Here is a 24,952-nt window from a genome sequence, read left to right on the forward strand (position 1 = left end):
TGTCCACATATGAACAGCGATGTCTGGGGCTTCCCCAGAGCCAGAGTCCCGAGCAGAGCGCTGGTGTCGGCTCTGCTCCGGGACTCTGTGGAATTCACTGACATTTCTGTCCATATATAGACAGTGTGTCAGGGTCTTCCCCAGAGCGCAGTCCCGGGCAGAGCGCTAGTACAGGCTCTGCTCCGGGACTCTGTGGAATTCCCTGACATCGCTGCCCATATGTGGACAGTGTGTCAGGGTCTTCCCCAGAGCGGAGTCCCGGGCAGAGCGCTAGTATAGGCTCTGCTCCTGGACGCTGCGGAATTCCCTGACATATCTGCCCATATATGGACAGTGTGTCAGGGTCTTCCCCAGAGCGGAGTCCCGGGCAGAGCGCTAGTATAGGCTCTGCTCCGGGACGCTGCGGAATTCCCTGACATATCGGCCCATATATGGACAGTGAGTCAGTGTCTTCCCCAGAGCGGAGTCCCGGGCAGAGCGCTATTATCGGCTCTGCTCCGGGACTCTGGGGAGCCTCTGACATCGCTGTCCATACATCGACAATGATGTCAGGGGCTTCCCCAGAGCAGGAGTCCCAGTGATGTCAGGAGCACAGCTGGAGTCCCAGGAAGAGCGTACTAGTACTCTGCCTGGGACTCCAGCTCTGGGGTTGCCCCTGACATCTCTGTCCATATATGGACAGTGATGTCAGGAGCAGAGCTGGAATCCCAGGCAGAGTGCCAGAAGCGGCTCTGCTCCGGGACTCCAGCTCTGTGCAAGCCCCTGACATCACTGTGGCAGCATCTGCAGAGGGCACTGTGACAGCATCTGCAGAGGGCACTGTGGCAGCATCTGCAGAGGGCACTGTGGCAGAATGTACAGAGGGCACTGTGGCAGAATGTACAGAGGGCACTGTGGCAGCCTCTACAGAGGGCACCGTGGCAGCCTCTACAGAGGGCACCGTGGCAGCCTCTACAGAGGGCACTGTGGCAGCCTCTACAGAGGGCACTGTGGCATTATCTACAAGTGGGTGTGTGGCAGTATCTGAAGAGGACACTGGCATTATCTAGGGGTGTGTTGCATTATCTACAGAGGGCACTGTGGCCTTATCTACAGAGGGCACTGTGGCCTTATCTACAGAGGGCACTGTGGCCTTATCTACAGAGGGCACTGTGACCTTATCTACAGAGGGTGCTGTGGACTTATCTACAGAGGGCACTGTGGCAGCATCCACAGAGAGCACTGCGGCAGCATCAACAGAGGGCACTGCGGCAGCATCAACAGAGGACACTGCGGCAGCATCCACAGAGGGCACTGCAGCACTATCTAAAAGGGTCTGCCCAATCTTGACATGTGTGCTAACTGAGCCGCCGGACTGCATTTAGCGACACTTAAACTGGAAAGCTGGATTGTTGAAATAAGCACGTGGAGAAATATCTCAAATTTTAAACCTAGCGCTATTATTACAGTAATGTAGTATTATTATTCTAGTAATATAGTGTTATAGTAGTTCAAATAACTAATTGATTAACAATAATTTTGTATTGTATCAAATTTGAAAGTAATGCGGCCCGTCAACTTCCCATTTTTTCTATATGCGGCCCACTTACCCGGCCGAGTTTGAGACCCCTGCTCTATGGCATACAGGGAAAAAAAAAAATACACATTGCCCGCAGTCTATAAGCCTCCAAATGTTGGCATCAATAGGAGATGGATCTAAACAATAAATGTTTTTACATTTCCCTAAAAAACTATGAAGTAAAAAAAAAAATGAGATGACTAAATATAAGATTACTAATTACTAACAATAATAAACGGTACAGATTTGCTCCATATAGAAGACTCATTCGGGTCAATTTTACACAAAATTGTGCAATAGAAGCAGCCAGAGATTTAGTTTGCTGTCCTAGCTCTGTTTTTAAATACCCTGACCAAAGCAGAGGGGCTTGATGGTGCCCACTAGAATCCAGGGCACATTTGCTGCCAGCACCAACCACCCCCCTAGTGACGCCAATTAAATCAGCTCATCGAGATACTTACGAGCCCTAGGAGAGAAGGGAGCTTGTTTGGCCCATTCTCGATCATCTTGGGCTTGCAGATGGCATCTATGCTACGCTGGGAATGATAGCAATAAAAAGGTCCAAGGATCAAACTATCATTCTTTCCCTGTAAGGGCTCATTTAGTCGAGCGTGTATCACATCCGTGTGATGGCCGTCACACGGACTCATTTACTTCAATGGTTCTGTTCACACGTGGGTCCATAAAAAAATAGGACATGTCCTATTTTTTTTGCGCTTCATGCATCCCTCCATAGAATCTATTCTATGGGGGATGCGTGATAACGCGTCCCGCACAGGCGCAGCACGGGTGCACCTCAGACGTAAAAAACGGCAGCTTTTTACGTCCGAGGTTGGCCACGTTTGTGTGAATGTAGCCTTAGCTGTTAAGGAATCAGGGCCAGGCCCTATCTATTTCCCATGTGGCACAACATTGTATAGAGATTGCCAACATTCACATCAGTCCTTGTCCCCAATGGGCTTCACAATCTAACGTCTCCGTCTCAGACACACGCACTAGGGACAATTTCATAGGAAGAAAATGAACCTATCAATATGGTTTTAGAGTGTGAAAGGAAACAGGAGCAACCTGAGGAAACCCACAGGGAGAACAAACAGCCCTGGACCAATTTTGTATTTTTTATGTTGCCCTCTCTCTTCTGTATTTACCCCATTCCAATAGCGTTTGACATTAGCCAGAAAACAAACGGTGGCAATGGACTTACTGTAAATAATAAAAACTACTGTAATATAGGGGAAAAAATTGGAAAGACAAAAACTCAACGATGATGTGAAATAAGATAGAAAATATGTCATTCCAGTATTCTCCAGAATATTGTTCATATGAGATCACTTCCCATCTCTCAACTAATGGTCCTGGGGGAAACCAAATCAACGAACACACATTAGAATCTTGTCTGGTGCGGCAGCCGTTGTGCGAAGGAACAATCTATATTTGTTACAATGATCTGGAGAAAGTCAGTTTCTGTTTTCTCAATCAGTGGAGACCATTTCCAAGTGGGAGTGAAAGAATCAAAGTTAGTGATATGTATCCTTGATATGTGAACCCTGTGCGCTAGTGTGATACTGTGATAAGGCAAGCTGCTTGGGAAGCTGAGGTTGTAACAATGAAAGCCTATCACATGTCACTCCATTCATTATCATTCAGCTCAGGTTACAGATTCGCTGCACCTCCAATCAACCTTAGCAAAACCATTAGGGGAAAAGGATGAGAGCGGGGTAGAGTATCTACTTTGTTGGCAGACGTGATGCTTAACCCCTTCGTTTCCAGCAAGAAAGCAAAAAATAAAAAACCATAAACACCACGAAACGCGTCTGGAAAAATGCAAATGTTTTGCAGACTAAATGTGTATCTATGACAGCGTTTGGATGTGATAAGAAAATTGTTGTTGAGAAAGTGTGTTTGTTTCGCTCTTATCCAACCAGTTCTGACACCTGTCATGATTAATCTTGAGGAAACAAGTCAGTAAATGAGATTATGAGAAGAGAAATAGATGGTAGTGCAGAGGAGGAGGAGGAGGAGGAGGAGAGGTGCTATTTTACAGTCTACTTGGCTGCTGATTCCTTTAATAAAAATGTTATGCAATTAAAGGAGAAATTTGCCTATCAGACACAAATTTGCCAGTAGGCAGGAGGTGCGAGGAAAGGTGTGGCAGGGGCATTAGGCTGCCTGAGGCGGCAAATGGCACAGCACCCGTCATGTCCCTTATACAGACAGCCTTAAGCTTCGGACATGTTGTGTGCACTTTACAGGGCAAATCAATTAAGCCATGAGTCTTAGAAGACTTTATGATCAGGTGAGCTCCATAGGTTTGGCTGTTTAACCCCTTAGCGACCACTAATACGCCTTTTCACGTCGGTCACTAATGGGCTTTAGGCTAGGCTGACGCCTTTTCACGTCAGCCTAGTCTAAGTCCTGCACGGGTCCCCCGTGCAGGCTGGAGCCGGGGCTCTGCTGTCTGATGACAGCTGAGCTCCTGCTCCAACGCCCGCGATCGAAGTTTACTTCGATCGCGGCCGTTTAACCCGTTAAATAGCGACCGTGGCATTTAACTTTGTTTACAGAGGGAGTTCGCTCCCTCTGTCACCCATCGGCGGCCCGCGAATGAAATCGCGGGTCTCCGATGGGGTGTCATGGCAGCCGGGGGCCTGATAAAAGCCCCCAGGTCTGCCCTGGACATATTCCTGTTAGGACGCGCCGGAGGCACGTCCTAACAGATTGCCTGTCAGATTTACACTGACAGGCAATAATGCTCTGGTATACGAAGTATACCAGAGCATTATAGCAGCGATCGGAACATCGCACAGTAAAGTCCCCTAGTGGGACTAATAAAATAAGTCATCAAAGTGAAATAAAGATTATTAATAAAAAGTACAGTAAAAAAATAAATAAAACCATTTTTTTCCATAAAAAGTGGTTTTATTTAGTAAAAGTGTAAAAAAAAAAAAAAAGTACACATATGTGGTATCGCCGCGACCGTAATGACTCCATTAATAAAGTTAATATGTAATTTAAACCGCAAAGTGAACACCGTAAAAAAAAACGCAAAAAACCATGGCGAAATTGCCATTTTTTTCTATTGCCCCCCAAAAAAGTCATAATAAAAATGAATCAATAAGTCCCACGCACCCCAAAACAGTACCATTCAAAACTACGTCTTGTCCCGCAGAAAACAAGCCCAAAAAATCACTACATTGATGGAAAAATAAAAAAATTACGGCTCTTGGAAAGCGACGATGCAAAAACAAATAATTTTAGTTCAAAAGTGTTTTTATTGTGCAAAAGTCGTAAAACATAAAAAAAACCTCTACATATGTGGTATCGCCGTAATCGTACCGACCCATAGAATAAAGGTAACATGTTATTTACGTCGCACAGTGAACGGCGTCAATTTAAAAACGCATAGAACAATGGCGGAATTTCAGGGTTTTTTTATAATCCCCCCCAAAAAGGTTAATAAAAGTTAATATAAAAATTATATGTACCCAAAAATGGTGCCATTAAAAAGCACAACTAATCCCGCAAAAAACAAGTCCTCATACAGCTATGTAGACGAAAAAATAAGAACGTTATAGCTCTTTGAATGCGACTATAGAAAAACGAATAAAATAGCTTGGTCATTAGGGCCTAAAATGGGCTGGTCACTAAGGGGTTAAACATGAAAAATTACCATTTTTTAATTTATGTTCATTTATGTTAACACATACAAGCAGCCAAATGTATTCTGATCAGATTGCCTTGTTGTGATAAATTACCAGCACATGGTCATGGGTGAAAATTCTTTTCAATAATGGGAAATTCTACTTTAAGGGGTTGTCCTCTGTTGACAATCCCCTTTTTGTTAAAACCGTCTCTTAAAGTAAGTTGATCACAGGGTGATCTGCTCCTAGGACCACAAAAATCAGCTGTAATTTGAAGAGGATCTTGGGAGCAAGTGTTCAAATCCCCTGCAGTGCCACTACAGGGGAAAAGACGAATTACATGGTGCTGATTGAAATCAATGGTCTTTCCATGACATTCTAGGTCCTCCAGAGATAGAGGCTATCTTTGAAGCATCTCACCACTCCAGCTAATAGATGGAGGTTAGGCATGAGGGACTCCCTTCTATTGAATTGTTCTACTATTAAATATCATATTCATTGTAAAGATCATAAAAAAATAACAATATTTGCATTTACATACTGTTTAAAAAAAAATATCCAGTGAAAAGGTATGACCTTTACTGGCGCCACCTGGTGTTCAATGTGTATAGCAATGTGCACATCCACCTAAGGAGAGGAGTGTTCATGGATGCTGCTTAGTGATCCTCTGTTCACTTCAGAGCAGCCAATAGAAATAGCTTTTTGCTCTGCTTGTCAGGAAAGGAGCAGAGCCTCTGCAGCAGCTTGGCAGTATAGCTGAGGAGATTCCTTCTTCTCGGCTTGTTAGGGCTGTAAAGCTCAGCATTCTGTAAGCTGATATGAACCCTGCACATGTCCATTCCATCTATATTGTTTTATATCATTATATTTTCATTAGCTTCTAAGGCAGTTTATACTGTGGATATCACACAGTATATGTTTTCACGTCTCTGGAACCCATGTTACCTATCTGCAGGAAAAGTAAGAAGGGAATATATTGTCAGCTGCTAGCGGGGAACTAGACTGATACCACTCAGAGCCCCTCCCCTAGCAGCACAGATTAGCAGCAGCACCAAGAGGATCACAGGGAATCAGAAAACAATAATGAGAAAGCTATTTTTATATGCTTCTTTGAAAAAACGGGAGAGGGAAGGGAGATGTGGAAAAAGCAAGACAAAAAGACACAGGCGCTCCTCTAAGGTGATAATGTTTGGATGTTTTTCAAAGCAAGAAGATAGTGGTGGAAGTGTATGAGATATTGGTGAGTCAAAGAGTAGTGATGGTACTCACCCTCTGAGGTTGTGCAAGTTTGTCGGCACAACTCAATTTTAATGCTTCGTGTGGTAAACGTATGCAGGCCTCTGGAGTGGACACCGGCGGCTGGTAAACACCAGGTCATCCGGTGGAAGACAATATCCAATGGGTTTCAGAAAAAAGGGGATCACTCCTTCTCGTGGCGCTCCTGTGATGCTTGTAAATAACTTTAGTGTTTCGTTGTTGGAGAGTAACTCCACAATCCTCACAGATTTGATGATGCTTTTTTTAATGCATTTTTTTTTTATGTGGGCAACAAGAAAATAAATAGAAATTCAAACATTAACAAAATAAAGGCGCTAACATCCCATGAGTTATACTTATGTTCTTACTAACTCCCCAAATACAAGCATTAACATATACATATTTTATTCTAACAAACATTACAAACTGAAAAATTAAACCATTTGATTTTTATAGTAATAATAAGAAGAAAGTCTTACCTTTCCTGTAAAAAAAAACAATATGCGACATATACCTAATTCCAAATATTTAAAGGGTAACTAAACTTTCATAAAACTTCTGACGTCATAGTGGCATATCAGAAGTTTTGATTGGGGGGTCCGAGCACTGAGACCCCCACCGATCGCTTAAAGGAAGTGGCAGAAGCACTCGGGTAAGCGCTGAGACGCTTTGTTTCTGATCGGCTCAGATGTAAGCCAATATAACGGTGTACGAACACAATAGAAAGTCTATGAGCCCGTACACTAACTGCTCGGCTTTCCGAGAAAAGTCGATCAGAAACCAAGCGGCTCAGCTCTCACCCGAGCGCTTCTGCTGCTTCGTTTTAGCGATTGTTGGGGGTCTCAGTGCTCTGACCCCCACCGATCAAATCTTCTGACATGTCACTATGACATGTCAGAAGTTTTCTGAAAATGTATTTACCCTTTAACATGCCTGTGAATCTGAGATACTGTACAATGTGGAGCTCTCAACAGCAGCATTGTATTGATTTCTCAAGAGAAAGATTTTTTTTTTTTTGAAGATGCATATGAGATCTATGAGTGTTTACACCGTTCAGCCATAACATTAAAACCACCTGCCTAATATTGTGTAGGTCACCCTCGTGCCACCAAAACAGTTCTGACCCATCAAGGCATGGACTCCACAAGACCTCTGAAGATGTCCTGTGGTATCTGGCACCTGGATGTTAGAAACTGATCCTTTAAGTCCTGTATATTGTGAGGTGCGGTCTTCATGGATCAGACTTGTTTTTCCAGCACAACCCACAGATGATCGATCGGATTGAGATCTGGGGAAATTGGAGGCCATGTCAACACCGTGAACTTTTTGTTATGCATCTCAAACCATTCCTGAACAATTTTTGCTGTATGGCAGGGGCATTATTCTGCTGAAAGAGACCACATTAGGGAATATCAATGCCATGAAGCGGTGTACTTGGTCTGCCGCAATGTTTAGGTAGGTGGTACGTGTCAAACTAACATCCACATGAATGCCAGGACCCAAGGTTATCCAGCAGAACATTGCCCAGAGTATCACACTACCTCCACCGGCTAATCTTTTTCCCATATTGCTTCCTTGTGCCATCTCTTTCATTGCGCACACGAAACCGGCTATTACATATAATGCAAAAGAAAATGTGATTCGCGAGGACAAGCCACCTACTTCTATTGCTCCAGGGTTCAAATCTGATGCTTACGTGACCATTATAGGTGCATTTAGAGGTGGACAGTGGTCAGCATAGCCACTCTGACCGGTCTCTGGCTACACAGCCCTATGCACAGTGAGCAGCGATGCTCTGTGTATTCTGACTCCTTTGTATCAGAGCCAGCAGTAACTTTTCAGACATTTGTGCTATCGCAACCCTTCTGATCGGATCAAATGGGATAGCATTCATTCCCCACGTGCATCAATGAGCCTTGGACAACTTTCAATAGGTACTAACAACTACATACCGGGAACAAACCCCAAAAGCTGTCCCAGTCATCTAGTCATCACAATCTCTTATTCATTTTTTGTGTGTGTCCCATGTCTTGAAACGTCATTTTAATTCACATACGGTAACAGCACTGTTAAAGATGTAACAGGTATCTCCCAGGCAGTAGTGTCATACAGTGCCCATAATATTGCTCTACAATGCCTATAGTACTGCCACACAGTGTTCCAGTAGGGCCATACAATGTCCCAGTAGTGCCATACAGTATCTATAGCAGTGCAATACAATCTCTAAAGAACTGCCACAGAGTGCCCAAGTAGGGCCATACAATGTCCGTAGTAATCTCATAAAATGACTATAGAAATGTCAAACTGTTTCTAATAAGGTCAAACAGTGTGTCTATCATAGTGTCATTCAGTAGCCAAAGAAGTGCCATACAGTGACCCGCTTATGCCATACAGTACCTCACTAGTGCCATATAGTGACCCAGTAGACTTACCCGTCCTCATTCCCTGTGTCGCATTAGTATTTACAAGTGGCAGGTCCTTACGGCATGTCTTCTGCATGATCTATATCCTGACAGAGGCTGGCAAGATGATGTCAAGTTGCTGGTCTGCATCAGAAAATGTCCTCACAAGTCTAGAAAGTCTAAAAAGTGCTGCTACGCTGGAACAGTACATGATAAGAATGGAACCAAAGGCTCTTTTATATCTGTTGATTGTAGCGAAAGATCAAAGAATAAATGTAATAAATAAAATCTGGTACAAATCCAGTAAAATTAGGACAATTGTCAACTACGCTACTTCATCCTACATATCTCCAGTTCTGAAAGCCTCAAATTACAGTCTTTCAATATTTGTCAGTGGTTTCAGAGCCGGACACAGGGAAGAGAGGCCGGGTGACAATTATCTTTCGCTCTTCTACTGCTATGCCTGTATAAGTGTCAATGTTGACTATAGTTCTGGCATACCATGCATGTACCAGGGAGTCTATAATGAGCAATAGGGTCAGACATAATAGAGGGGGACATTCCAGTAGAGTGAAGAGCCACCGGTATTAATTAGTTTTTTACCTCTAGTTCTCCTGTTGATAACAGCTGATTGTCATGAATATGAGCAGCAATCAATTGATCACTTGGTGACTTTCATGTGGACAACCCCTTTAAGAACAAAAAAAAAATGGAGCAATATATGCAGCAAATTACAAGTGTAATGTAATAATTACTAATGTAAATGCAGCGGGAGACGGGATGCTAAGAGCAGGTCTCCATAAAAAGCTCAATCGGGAGAGATTACAGGAAGCGGGAGAAACAGGTGGAACATGCGTCACAGCAGTTTTGAAATCACACAGCTGGTCCCATATAATATTAAGGGAGTCTGATATTGAAACTAAAGGATGTGTATAATTTATGGGATTATCCATACTTGATAAAGAGGAGTAGACAGAATTAGTCATTTATTATTAGGCGTCTCTTGGTAGCATGCAGTTATGCAGTCCTACAAAAGTCCTACATCCAGTTCTTCAAAGACGCTATCAAATTAAGACAGACAAATCTTTACCAGAATCGGAATAGCATGTGTGAGTTCCTCAACATTATGTAACTGAGATTATTACTAATATAATGGCAAAAAAATTAATTTCTTATAATATTCAACCTACATAACCGCCTGTAATTTTTACACCTTCTACATCTATCAAGTGTTGACAGCCAGGTTTAAATGACCCCAGAGCCGGGCATTCCTCCACCTGCCAGACCTGCTTCCATTTGTTATTTTAGGCTTTACGCGCCTTAGTCGTTATTTGTATTTCTTCAACCGCACCTTTATCTATTATTGTGGGGATTATGAAGCGGTCAAACAACTGTGGACATTACAAGACTTCCTGAGACTAAGAAGACATTTAGATAATTCCAGATAATGCTCCTTGGGTCTTTTCAGCTTTGGTGCTATGATGTTATAGTATGGACGGAGCTTCAGCAGTTAACCATCTGGGTAATAACAAATACATGACATTGTAGACAAAAGTATTGGGACACCTACACATTACACCTACAGGAGCTCTTATGACATCTCATTCTGAATCCATAGGTATTAATATACTGTAGAGTTGGTCCCTTCTTTGCAGTTCTGCCACGCAAAACTCACCCAACCATGCCTCTATGGACCTTTCTTTGTGTCGCGGGGCACAGTCATGCTGCAAAATGGCCAAACCCCAAATTGTTCCCACAAAGTTGGAAGCTACAATTGTCCTACATCTCTTGGTATGCTGCAGCATAAAGATTTCCCTTCACTGAACTAAGGACTATAGACCGACCCCTGAAAAACAACCCCATAGCATTACCCCTCCTCCACCAAACTTTACAGTTGGCCCAATGCAGTCAGGCAAGTAACGTGCTCCTGTCATTCACCAAACCCAGACTCATCCCTCAGACTGCCAGATAGAGAATGTGATTCATCACTCCACAGAACATGTTTCCCCTGCTCCAGAGTCCAGTGGGGCCGTGCTTTACACCACTACATCCGACACTTGGCATTGTGCTTGGTGATATATGGCTGGCATGCAGCTGCACGGCCATGGAAATACATGTGTGAAGCTCCTGGGGCACAGCTTTGGTGCTGATATTAATGCCAGAGGAGGTCTATACTCTGCAGTTATTGAGTCAGCAGAGTTTTGGTGACTTTTACTCACAGTTAATTGTGAAATATCTAGGATGGAAGAAATTCTAGAATTGACTTGTTACAGTGGTGGCGTCCTATTACAGGACTACCCTGGAATTCAGTGATCTTTTTAGATTGACCCATTCTATCACAAGTGTTTGTAAAGGCGACTACATGGCGAGGTGCTGGATTTTATACATCTGCGGTAATGGGACTGAATAAAACACCAGAATTCAATGATTAATAGGTGTGTCCCAATACTTTTGTCCACATATTAAATGTATGTATGTGGCACATGTAGCATTATCTAAGAAAACTATAAAATAGCTTAATGGAGAATATTCTTAAAGGGATTTTCCATATTTTTACAAACTATATATTTCACTCTGAATCAAATCAAATTCAGAGGATTTACATATAAAATCAAGAAATCACCAGCAAATGCAAGTTTTTGAAGTTTTTATTTTTGGTTTAATCAGTTTTTACATTTATTGATTTCTAAGTTAAGGCCTGATGCTCACGCCGGTATAATGGATCCCTACTAATTCCAAGTGCAACAGATCCGCAATAAGGTGCTAATGCTATTCTATGGATGTTTTTGTAAATCTGTGTGACGCTGTAATTTCGCAGTGAGGTTTTTTTTTTATGTATATATACGTAGTGTATGTGACACTGTATGAAAACAAAATGGCATGCTTCATAGGAGGCTGTAAGGACGATGAGTTTTCCCCAAAGTAATGGAGTTTTCTCCATTTGAATATAATTGTGTTGCAGCCTATTGGATTGATAGGTCATGGGTTGTGCAGAGAAACGGCTAAGGGAGCTTATGCTTTTTTCCCAGGATCGGCAGGTGTCCTAGAGTTAAAACCCCCACGATCATGAAGTCACTTCTTAGGATAGGAGCAACCCTTTAAAGGAGAATTCCAACTGAACGCATAAGCGAGTATACATATGGACATGCCCAAAGTATGTGACTCTCTGCAATGTTTTTGGATTTGTGGAGGTCTCAGCTCTTGTCTACATGACACGTCATACATTCAGGTGAACCCCTCTTTGACAGAAAACTGGAAGTATTAGGGTAAGGCCACATGGAGCCGCACTGACTCAACCCCGATGGGGACAACATCCGCGCTGGCACCATATTCGGCACTGCTGTCAAACTGCCTGTTAATGACTGCGCGTTGTTGCGGGTAAAACGTCGCTTGACCTGCAGAAGTTTGCGGCCATAAAGGATATATTCATTAATGGACACACGATTTTGCAAGTAAAGGTCCGTATTACCCGCAACAACGCGTGGCCATTTGGCTGTTTGAAAGCTGCACAGAACATGGTGCTGGCACAGTTGTTGGCCGGGTCAGTGTCGCTCCGTGTGGACTTACCCTCACTATTCAACATGTCATGCCATAATTTACGCTAAAAAAGACTTGGGGTACACTATGCAAATATTTTTACAGCTTTTATAAATGTGTACTGTTTCTACCTATTTCTTTTGGATGTTTGGTATGGATGGTAATGTGCTGTGTAACAACTCATGACAGCAAATGACCCCTTATAGCAAATGACATGACAAGTAACTGCAGAATTTGCTTTTGTGATTTGCAATGTGTTTTCTCTGTCCGACCTATTTACAAAAAGCATTAAGATGAGAAGTCTTGAGCAAAAATCAACACTTAAGGATGTGACTGTTTTTAATTATCTCTACAGTATTACTCCAGGCAATATACGCAACATCTGCCACCATTGATTGAATTATGATCCCGTGATAAGTCATTCGCTCGCCTGCAATCATACCTGCTGTAGGTTAACTTGTTTAACAGCTGGAAAGCAAAGCTGTACAATTATTTAGATTCAACAAGGAAAAAAAAACAGGTAATAGTTCCACTTAGCAAAACTGACGACATGCGTTTCAATTACTATGGAACTGAAAATCTCAGCATACCCTCTTATATGTTAAGGCCCCATGCACATGAACGTATTTTTGTGGCCGCAATTCATTTCAATTGGCCCATGCACACGACCGTGGTTTCCACAGTCCGTGCATTGCCCAGGAGCCTAGACCGCAAAAAAATAGTACATGTCTTATTACGGCCGTATTTTGCGGTCCAGGCCCATAGAAATGAATGCACGCGGCCATGTGCACGGCCCGCTATATTCGGGTGGCCCGCGGGTAACACTCCACAGCCGTCCGACCAGTGGCGTAACTACCACCATAGCAACCGTAGCGGCTGCTACGGGACCCGTGGCATTAGGGGGCCCGTGCCGCCCGCCGACACGCCCCCCCCCATATAGCCGATGGTGCCGCTAGCAGCCGTTATGGCTGCTACAGTGGTAGCGATGCTACTACGGGGCCTGCGCTGCTGAGTCTCTAAAATTTATGGACCTTGCGGTACAGGCCCTCTCATGCCCGGTGGCGTCGCTAGCACTGGAGGGGGCCCCGGTGCTAGCGACAGCCATCCCCTCTTGCAGTAATTGTACCTGCGTCTATAGCACGCAGGTAAAAATACATGCATTAGCGTTGAATGGCTGGGCACGTTTCGTGCCCAACCATTCAGCGCCTTATAATGACGCTCATTGGCGGGGCAAATTGACCTGCCCCGGGAATCAGTGACGCGCTGCTTGTTCAGCTCCAGCAGACCTGACCAGAAGAGAGCAGATCTGCATTGCCACCGGACGGCACGGGAACGGGATCATGTGAGTATGTAAAGTTTTTTTGTTTTTATTCTAATAATACGGTGAGTGGCATTATCTATAGTGGGGGCTCTATCTACATGGGGGGTCTATATGTGGCGATATGGAGCACTATATACAGGGGTGGGCTATATGTGGAACACTATATACAGGGGTGGGCTATATTCGGGATGCTATATACAGGGCTGGGCTATATGTGGGACACTATATACAGGTGTGGGCTATATGTGGGACACTATATACAGGGGTCGGCGATATGTGGGACACTATATACAGGGGTGCACTATATGTGGGACTCTACAGGGGTGGGCTATATGTGGGACACTATATACAGGGGTGGGCTATATGTGGAGCACTATCTATAGGCATTATCTATAGGGGTGGGCTATATGTGGGACACCATATACATGGGTGGGTTACCTGTGGGGCACTACCTACAGGGGGCTATATGTAGTGCACTGTCTACAGGGGTGGGCTATATGTGAGGTACTATCTACAGAGGTGGGCTATACGTGGAGCACTATCTGTAGGGGAAGCTATATGTAGGGTAGTGCGGTGGCTCAGTGGTTAGCACTATTGCCTTGCAGCTCTGGAGTCCATATGTGGGCACTATCTACACAGGCTCTATGGGGTCACTATCTACAGGGGGCTATGGGGGCACTATCTACAGGGGGCACGGTCTGTGTGTGGGACACAGTGTATGGTACTATTATAATCAGGTACATAGTGTATGGCGCTATTATATTTAGAGGTGTTGAGAATTTTATGTTTATTTATAGGTGCAGAAATGTTTTAAAAGTGAGAAGCTGAATACATCTGAGCAGAAAACTGCAGGTCGTGGCCGGGAGAAATCCATCATAGAGGTCTGGACCGGAGGGAGAAGAAAAGAGAAAAAGAACTAGAATCTGAGACGTCACCGGTGAGTCACTTAATGTAAATATTTATTCTGCCTCTAATCAGTATTGTAGTCACTGTATGATCTGCAGCGAGATTATGGGTGGTATGATTTTTTTTTCGTGAAACATCATCTCCCAGCATATCCTTACCATTGTTTGGGCCATGCTGGGAGCTGTCGTTTTACGCCGTACAAACCTATACGGCAGGGGTTGCACTAAATTGAGCTAAATTTGTTCTGGTGTTGTATATATGTACTGAGCTTGGTTCTGGGGCTGTATATATGTACTGAGCTTGGTTGTAGTGCTGTATTTATGTACTAAGGTTGGTTCTGGTGCTGTATATATGTATTGAGCTTGGCTCTCGTGCCGTATATATGTATGAGCTTGGTTCTAGTGCTATGTCTGAGCTATGTTCTGGTGCTGTATAAATGTACTGAGCTTGGTACTGGTGCAGTATATATGTATGAGCTTTGTTCTGGTGTTGTATTTATGTACTGAGCTTGGTTCTAGTGCTGTATATATGTGTTGAGCTTGGTTGTGGTACTGTATATATGTCAGAGCTTGGTTCTAGTGCTGTATTTATGTACTGAGCTTGGTTGTGGTACAATATATATGTCAGAGCCTTGTTCTAGTCCTGTATTTATGTACTGGGCTTGATTTTGGTACTGTATATATGTCAGAGCTTCGTTCTAGTGCTATATATATGTCAGAGCTTGGTTCTAGTGCTGTATTTATGTACTGAGCTTGGTTCTGGTACTCTATATATGTATGAGCTTGGTTCTGGAGCTGTAATTATATAGGATATATTTATAATAACAAAATTGCAGGGCAGATGGAATTGTTTTCAATTCATTGTATATTTAATGGGAACCTGTCTGGTAGTTTTAACCCCTTGAACCGCCACCATGCGGTAATACATGACCTGACAATATTTCCAAATGTATGTTTTTTTTCAGATGCAGGAAAATCTATAAAATCATGTTTTAAAACGGCGCACACTATATGCTAATTACTCATTAAAGAGTCATGGGGCAGTGCCGCTATCCTGAAGAGTCACGTAGTCCTGCATCCAAACCCACCTTTCCATGTTTGATTGACACCCCCCTGGCTGATACAACTTTCTCAGATGTGCCATTGCCTTGAACTACTTGGGGGGCTGAGTGGCACTATACACAAGGGGAGCTGTGTGGCACTATGACCATGGGGGAGCTGTGTGGCACAATATACAAGGAGCTGTGTGGCACTACTAAGGGGGGGCTGTGTGGCACTACTAAGGGGGGGCTGTGTGGCACTACTAAGGGGGGGCTGTGTGGCACTATCTACTAGAGGGGGGTCGTATGGCACTATTTACAAGGGGGAGGACTGTGGCTCTATCTACAAGGGGCTGTGTGTGGCGCAATCTACAGGGGTCTGTGTGTGGCACTATCTACTAAGGGGGGGCTGTGTGGCACCATATACAAATGAAGGGGGCTGTGTGGTACTATATACAGGGGGAGCTGTATGGCGCTATATACAGGGGGGCTTTATGGCGATATCTACAGGGGGGCCTGTATGGCACTATCTACAAGGGGGAGGTTGGGGGTGCTATCTACAAGTGGGGTGTTACACTGTCTACAGGCAGGGCTGTATAGCACTGTCTACAGGGGGCACTATCTATAAGATGGGCTGCTTGTGGCACCAGGGCGGGGGGCCCAGTCAAGAGTTTGCTATGGGGCCCAGTCTTTCCTAGTTAGTCCCCTGCGTCCGATCCGCAAATCACGGCCGTGCATGCCACTACGGTCGTGTGCATGAGGCCTAAAACTTTCACAGTAATTTTACCCCTTTGCTCTGATGCATGGAAATTTCTAGCAATATACCATTCCAGATCCAAACTCACCAATAGGCTGAGTTCACACGGGGCGGATACGCTGCGTTAAAGCACGCAGCGTATACTCCCTGTGCGCCACAGGGAATTCCGGCCGAAAAACCGCACCAAACTGTGGAGCAGTTTTTCGTCCGGAATGTCCGCTGCGAAAAAATACAGCACTTAGCCAGGTTGCTAGCAGGCCAGCCTCCTGTGATTGGCTGCAGCGGCGGTCACATGGGATGAAGCGTCAGCCGAGGTGGAAGTTGCGTTTTTTGTGGCAGGATCACTGCGAACCCGCCGCAAAAAATGCAACAACTGCTATTTATTGCGGGATTTAACTCCCCATTGAATTCAATGGGGAACTCCCGCAACAAATAAGCAACGTTTACATAAATACAATTGACATGCTGCGGAACAAATCTCTGCACCGCAGGTCTATTTCGGAGCTTTTTTTTTCCGCTCAGTATTTACGCAGCGTGTGGATGAGATTTGTTTTATCTCATCCACTTTGCTGCTACTGTATTTCCTGCGGATTTTCCACAACTAATTCCGTTGAGGAAAATCCGCAGTATTTACGCAACGTATGAACTGGCCCATACACCACTTATCAATGGCTTTATGCCAGTATTATGGCATGTCATATTTGCGCAATAAATTTCAATTTTTGCCCTTTTACGCCACTTTTGCCCCTTGAAAAACTTGAGGGGCTTAGCGTAAGGGGATGGGGCCACCCACGGTCCGACATATTTACCAGAATTTACGCCAGAGCATAGATTTTCCTTTCTGGTGCACAGACAGCCAACGTTGTGTCTAATTTATTAAAAAGTGTGCGCCCACATTTTACTCCAGTGTTCTGTATATTAGGACTGGTGTCAAAAATATTTAAATGCTCCTTTGTAATTTGCACATTGATTTACAGGAAAGCTTCCTCCAATAGGTGGCACTAGAGAGATTGTTTTCTTTCTACTGGAGGAAAAATAACTTGCATATTTTATTTCCCATGGAGCATTGCCTGTAAAACTCCATACCAGCTGTGTCTCTTTAAAAGTTTGCTGAAAGAACAGTTAGGCCCCATGCGCACGATTAGAGATGAGCGAACTTTTCAAAAGTTCGGTTCGGCTAGTTCGCCGAATTTCACAAAAAAGTTCGATTCGGACCGAACTAGTTCGGACCGAACCTGTCACTTACGTGCGCCGAGCATGCTACTGTCTCGGGTGCTGATAGAGTTAATGGGCTGCACTAACTCTTTCAGCAACCTTGACAGTACATGCTCGGCGCGCGGAAAATACAATTTAAATGTAATAAAAAAATAAAAATTATACGTTCGTACTTACTTTCCTCCTGTCCGGCCTCCAGCGATGACGTTTCATCCCTTTCGCCGCTGCAGCCAATCACAGGCTGTAGTGGCGGTCACGCACGTCAGGATGACGCTTCATCCCACGTGACCGCCTCTGCAGCCAATCACAGGCTGCAGCGGCGACATGGATGAAACGTCATCGCTGGAGCCCGGACAGGAGGAAAGTAAGTATGAACGTATTATTATTTTTTTGGGCATGTATGTATGTTGTCATGTATGTATGTATATATGTGCATGTATGTTTGCATGTATGTATATATGTGCATGTGTGTTTGCATGTATGTATGTTTGCATGAATGTATGTTTGCATGAATGTATGTTTGCATGAATGTATGTTGTCATGTATGTATGTATGCATGTATGTATGTATATATGTGCATGTATGTTTGTATGTATATTTGCATGTGTGTATGTTTGCATGTATGTATGTATGTATGTTGGCATGTATGTGTATATTTGCATGTATGTTTGCATGAATGTATGTATGTTTGCATTTTATGTATGTATGTATGTATGTATGTATGTCGTCATGTATGTATGTTGTCATGTATGTATATATGTGCATGTTTGCATTTATGTATTTTTGCATGAATGTATATTTGCATGTATGTATGTATGTTGTCATGTATGTATACATGTTTGTATGTATGTATGTTTGCATGTATGTATGTATGTTGTCATGTATGTTTGCATGTTTTTATTTTTGCATGTATGTTTATATATATGTGCATGTATGTAATTATGTTTGCATGTATTTATGTTTGCATGTATATTTGTGCATGCTTGTATATATGTATGTATCTTTGCATGTTTGTATGTATGGTTTCATGTGTGTGTGTATGCATGTATGTATGATAGTTTGCATGTATGTATGTTTGTTTGTATACATGTCTGTATGGCCATGTATGATACTGTCTGCTGGCGCCCTGTATCTAAGTCAACTTCGTGGCAGGCTTCTATACATGGTATAACAGTCAGTATCACACATTAAACTGAATCTAAGCCTACGACATGTTTTATTTCATTTTTATTTTTTTTACAGGTTTGGTGTTTGGACTACGTCGGTTTCGAGGACTACTTCGATGACGTTTTTTTTTTCTACAATAAAATGGTTAATGAGGGTTGTGTTGGGGGTGCTTTATTTCAATAAAATATTTTATCTATATCTTTGTCTTTTCAAATTTTATTACTACCACTTTAGTAATGGCCGCTGTCTGAGTGACAACATCCATTACTAAGGCGAGGCTTAGTGTTAGCCGGTGCAGAGGCTAACACTAACCACCATTATTACCCCGGTACCCACCACCACCAGGGGTGCCGGGAAGAGCCAGGTACGATCCAGTACCCGACCATCTGTTGTGATGGTCGGGCTCTGGGGCGGCCGCAGGCTGGTATTATGAGGCTGGGAAGGGCCAAAAACAGTGGACCTTCCCACCCTTGTAATGCTAGGCTGTTGCTGCTGTGTTGTATCTGGCTGGTTATAAAAGTGGGGGGGACCCCACGTCATTTTTTTTTTATTATTTATTTTTTTTTTTTTTTAAAAAAGACATGGGGTTCCACCCAATTTATCATAACCAGCCACATACAACACAGTGTTATTAGCCTGGGAATGGACAAAACCAGTGGCCCTTCCCACCCATGTAATGCCAGACTGCTGCGGCCTTGTATATGGCTGGTTATTAAAAATGTGGGGGACCCAACGTCTATTGTTAAATTTGTTAAATTCCCCAAAAAAAACGACGTGGGGTCCCCCCCATTTTTATAACCAGCCCGATACAACACAGCAGCAGCAGCAGCCTAGCATTACAAGGGTGGGAAGGTCCACTGTTTTTGGCCCTTCCCAGCCTCATAATACCAGCCTACGGCCGCCCCAGTACCCGACCATCACAACAGATGGTCGGGTACTGGATCGTACCAAGCTCTTCCCGGCACCCCTGGTGGTGGTGGGTACCGGGGTAATAATGGGTGGTTAGTGCTAGCCTCTGCACCGGCTAACACTAAGTACCGCCTTAATAATGGACGCTGTCAATCAGCCAACTGCCATTATCTAGGCACTAATAAAGTTTAAAAAAAAACACAAAGACAATTCTTTTTTATTGAAATAAGAAATCCCCAACAAAACCCTCGTTAACCATTTTATTAAAATTTAAAAAAAACGTAGATCTACGCAGTAGTCCAACGAATCGAAGATGTAGTCCAATCGGTACATCAAAATCTGCAACAACATAAAAAAACAGTTATCAATGTGAACAATAACAATACTTCTACTCACCTACACACATATATACACGCACACACACACAAACAACCATACACAAACACACACATATACACAAACACACACATATACACAAACACACATATATAAACACACACACACACAAACATCTACACACAAACATATATACAAATACACCCATATATATACACAAACACATCCATATATACACAAACACACACATAAACACACCCATATACACAAACACACACATATACAAAAACACACACACACAAACATCTACACACAAACATATACACATACACCCATATATATACACAAACACACATAAACACAAACACACATATAAAAACAAAAACAGACAAAGACACATACCCAAACACACACACTGTTTCTTTTAAATGCTGCTTGGGAACCCGCTCGATCCACTATATAAGGCTGCGCTATAGTGCAGCATTTAAAAGAAACAGGATCCTGACCTGTCCATAGAGTTTAAGGCAGCACAGAGTATTTCAGGAGATGAGCGTGCAGATTCAGTGCTGCTGTGAACTCTGCTCTTACCATTACGTAGCTCTCAGTCTGTTACCTCTCCTCCACTCCTGTCCTCAAGAACACCTTCACATGATTGGCAAGTCACCACGTAATGGTAAGAGTAGAGTTCACAGCAGCACAGAGTATTTCAGGAGATGAGCGTGCGGATCTTGTGCGGGGTGGTGACTTGCCAATCATGTGAAGGTGTTATTGAGGACAGGAATGGAGGAGAGGTAACAGACTGAGAGCTACGTAATGGTAAGAGCAGAGTTCACAGCAGCACTGAATCTGCACGCTCATCTCCTGAAATACTCTGTGCTGCCTTAAACTCTGTGGACAGGTCAGGATCCTGTTTCTTTTAAATGCTGCACTGTAGCGCAGCCTTATATAGTGGATCGAGCGGGTTCCCTAGCAGCATTTAAAAGAAACAGGATCCTGACCTGTCCACAGAGTTTAAGGCAGCACAGAGTATTTCAGGAGAGGAGCACGGCCGGCCACAGGCAGCCGGTCGATTTTCCAAGCCGTGCTCCCATTATGCACACGACCGTAAAAACACCCGTTATTGTGGGTCGTAATTACGACCCGCAATAACGTGCTCATAGACTTCTGTTACCCATGGGTACCTTCCCGTTTTCTCACGGGAAGGTGCCAGTGGCGTTAAAAAAATAGAACATGTTCTATTTTTCTATTTTACGGGCCGTGCTGCTATAAAATTTAGGGTATGTTCACACGACAGCGTCCGTAACGGCTGAAATTACGGGGATGTTTCCGTCTGAAAACATCCCCGTAATTTCAGCCGTAACGGCATGTGCAGGCGCTTGAATGCGGCGTCCATTACGGACGTAATTGGAGCTGCTATTCATTGGAGTCAATGAATAACGGCTCCAATTACGGCCAAAGAAGTGACAGGTCACTTCTTTGACGCGGGCGTCTATTTACGCGCCGTCATTTGACAGCGGCGCGTAAATTACGCCTCGTGTGAACAGACAAACGTCTGCCCATTGCTTTCAATGGGCAGATGTTTGTCAGCGATATCGAGGCGCTATTTTCGGGCGTAATTCGGGGCAAAAAATCCCGAATTACATCCGTAATTAGTGCGTGTGAACACAGGGTATGTTCACACTCACTAATTACGGACGTAATTCGGGCGTTTTTGCCCCGAATTACGTCCAAAAATAGCGCCTCGATATCGCTGACAAACATCTGCCCATTGAAAGCAATGGGCAGACGTTTGTCTGTTCACACGAGGCGTAATTTACGCGCCGCTGTCAAATGACGGCGCGTAAATAGACGCCCGCGTCAAAGAAGTGACCTGTCACTTCTTTGGCCGTAATTGGAGCCGTTATTCATTGACTCCAATGAATAGCAGCGCCAATTACGTCCGTAATGGACGCGGCGTTCAAGCGCCTGCATATGCCATAACGGCTGAAATTACGGGGATGTTTTCAGGCGGAAACATCCCCGTAATTTCAGCCGTAACGGACGCTGTCGTGTGAACATACCCTTATAATGACAGCACGGCTCGTAAAAGCGGCCGGCCGTGCTCGTAATTACGAGCACGACCCGTAAAATAAAAAAATAGAACATGTTCTATCTTTTTAACGGCACGGGCACCTTCCCGTGAGAAAACGGGAAGGTACCCGTGGCTAACAGAAGTCTATGGGCCCGCTATTTCGGGTCGTAATTACGACCCTTAATAACGGGTGTTTTTACGGTCGTGTGCATGAGGCCCCGTAATGACGGGTGGCTACATGTGTGCACCCGTCATTACGGCAGCGTTGCTAGGCGACGTCAGTAAATAGTCACTCTTCAGGGTGCTGAAAGAGTTAACTGATCGGCAGTAACTGTTTCAGCACCCTGGACAGTGACTACCGATCACAATATAGAGTACCTGTAAAAAAAAAAAGACGTTCACACTTACCGGGAACTCCCCGCTTCCTCCTGTCCGGTCTCCTGGCCGTTGCCTTGGTGACGCGTCCCTCGCGACATCCGGCCCGACATTCCTTGATGACGATGCAGCCCATGTGAGCGCTGCAGCCAATCACGGGCTGCAGAGGCCTCTGCAGCCAATCACGGGCTGCAGAGACCTCTGCAGCCAATCACAGGCTGCAGAGGCCTCTGCAGCCAATCACAGGCTGCCGCGTCAGAAAAGAAGGTCGGACTGGAGGAAGAAGAGAGACTCGTCCGCAAGACAACGACCGGGTACGTATGAAATGCTTTTTATTTTATTTTTAATCAGCAGCCTCTTTTCTCTATCAGTGATTGATAGAGACAAGTGGCTGCCGATTTGTATAATATTTTTGACCGGGTTCGGTCAAAACGGGTTCGGCCGAACCCGGTGAAGTTCGGATTCGCTGCGAACCGAACTTTTCCGGAAGTTCGGACCGAAACCGGGTTCGGTTGTCCCGGTTCGCTCATCTCTACGCACGATCATAAATTTTGTCCGTAATTAAGGTCCATAATTACAGACCGTAATTACGGACCCATTCACTTCTATTGCCCACGGAAACCTTCCCGTATATTTACGGGAAGGTGTCCATGACGTAGAAAGGCTCCGCAAAAGATAAGACATGTCCTATTTTTTGCTTTTTACGGACTGTGCTCCGAAACTTTATGGCTGGTGGCTGTTAGCGGCCAGCCGTGCCCATAATCACGGACAGTGATTACGGGCACAGTCGTGTGCATGGGACCTTACTCTTTCACAATAAGAATATATTACGATTTTCCTGGTTGTGCATATTCCTAGCATACTAGTGTTAGTTTATCAAACATTATCCTACATTTTAATGCAATTTTATTCTAAACATTTTTATTATAAATATGCAATAATAGTAATTACATAATAATAAAAATAAGAACAAATTATAAAATAATAATAATAATAATAATAATAAAATAATTAGAATAAGAATACCAATTTAATAATAATAACAATATTAAAAGTAACAATAAATCTAGACTTATAAATATAATAATAATAATTACATAATAATAAAAATAGGAATACATCTTAGCATAAGAATAATAATAATAATATAATAATAATAATAATAATAATAATAATAATAATTAAATAATAAAAAAATCTAAACATAAGAATAACATAATAATAATATTAATAATAATAATAATTACATCATAATAAACATAGGAATAAATCTATACATAGGAATAAAATAATAATACTAATAATTACATAATAATAATACATCGAGAAAAATAATAACAATAATAATAACAATAATAAAAATAATAATAATAACCATAATAAGAATACTATAATAATAATAATAATAATAATAATAATAATAATAACTACATAAAAATAATAATACATTGAGAAAAATAATAATAATAACAATAATAAAAATAATAATAACCATAATAAAAATACTATAATAATAATAATAATAATAATAATAATAACTACATAAAAATAAAAATACATTGAGAAAAATAATAACAATAATAATTAATACCGTGGTTAATTAGTTTTTATTGTGCATGCAGTTACCAGCCGCGGTTTCATTAGATAGTATATCAAGGATTAATAACCTCCTGTGGGAGTTGTGTTAATCATCAGGGTCTGGTGTGAACTTTACAACTGGGGGACATTCACTCAAGAGACATTAAGTTAAAGCTGTTGCTAGGAGACATTTAGCTTGGAATACGTTTAGCGACAGCCAAATATATCATGATGTGGGCGGGGCCTCAGCATCAGCCGTAGTACTAACAGGGTACTGAAATCGGAGTTGCCCACAGGGAATAATTACAAAAGGGCGGAGCTAATCAACTGCCAGCGTGTATGTGAAAATACAATATATGGACAAAAGTATTGGGACACCTACCCATTACACCTACAGGAGCTTTTATGACATCCCATTCGAAAATCCATAGGAATTAATGTGGAGTTGGTCCCCCCTTTGTAGCTAAAAACAGCTTCAACTCTTCTGGGAGCTTTCTACAAGATTTCGGAGTGTGTCTGTGGGGATTTTTGCCCATTTATCCAGAAGAGCATTTATTATTTTATTTATTATTTTATTACAGTGCATATAGTTTTATTTTAGCTACAGTACATTTATATACATCTTTTATAGATCTATAAAGGCGTAATGAGAATAGGTGACAGCTACAACAGGGGTTGTCAACCAGGTTTCCAAGACTCCTGAGAGATAAATCTGCCTAGTTAAGCCATAATGCTACTTTCTCGAAATAACCTGGTCGATTTGTCATTCAAAAGGAGCTGGAGACAACCTCATAAGTGCTCTACTGGAAGCCATATTGGTCGGCACCCCGCTTTTCCAGAAACAGATATAACTAAAATGAAAAAATAATCATTATATATATAT

At 43.0% G+C, this 24,952-nt stretch overlaps 1 long non-coding RNA gene across 3 annotated transcripts in view; it reads right to left on the bottom strand.

Moving 5' to 3' along the window:
* The window catches only part of LOC142656462 (uncharacterized), a 30,549-nt gene extending 21,455 nt beyond the window's left edge, over positions 1–9,094 (bottom strand). For all 3 annotated transcript variants that reach the window (XR_012849683.1, XR_012849682.1, XR_012849681.1), the window contains exons 1-2: positions 8,889–9,094; positions 6,469–6,714 (exon numbers count right to left, since the gene is read on the bottom strand). This is a non-coding gene — a long non-coding RNA (uncharacterized LOC142656462). The remainder of the gene's footprint in view (positions 1–6,468; positions 6,715–8,888) is intronic.
* Between the last annotated feature and the right edge of the window lie 15,858 nt (positions 9,095–24,952).

Source organism: Rhinoderma darwinii, chromosome 6 (genome assembly GCF_050947455.1).
Source record: "Rhinoderma darwinii isolate aRhiDar2 chromosome 6, aRhiDar2.hap1, whole genome shotgun sequence".
NCBI classification, from domain to species: Eukaryota; Metazoa; Chordata; class Amphibia; order Anura; family Rhinodermatidae; genus Rhinoderma; species Rhinoderma darwinii.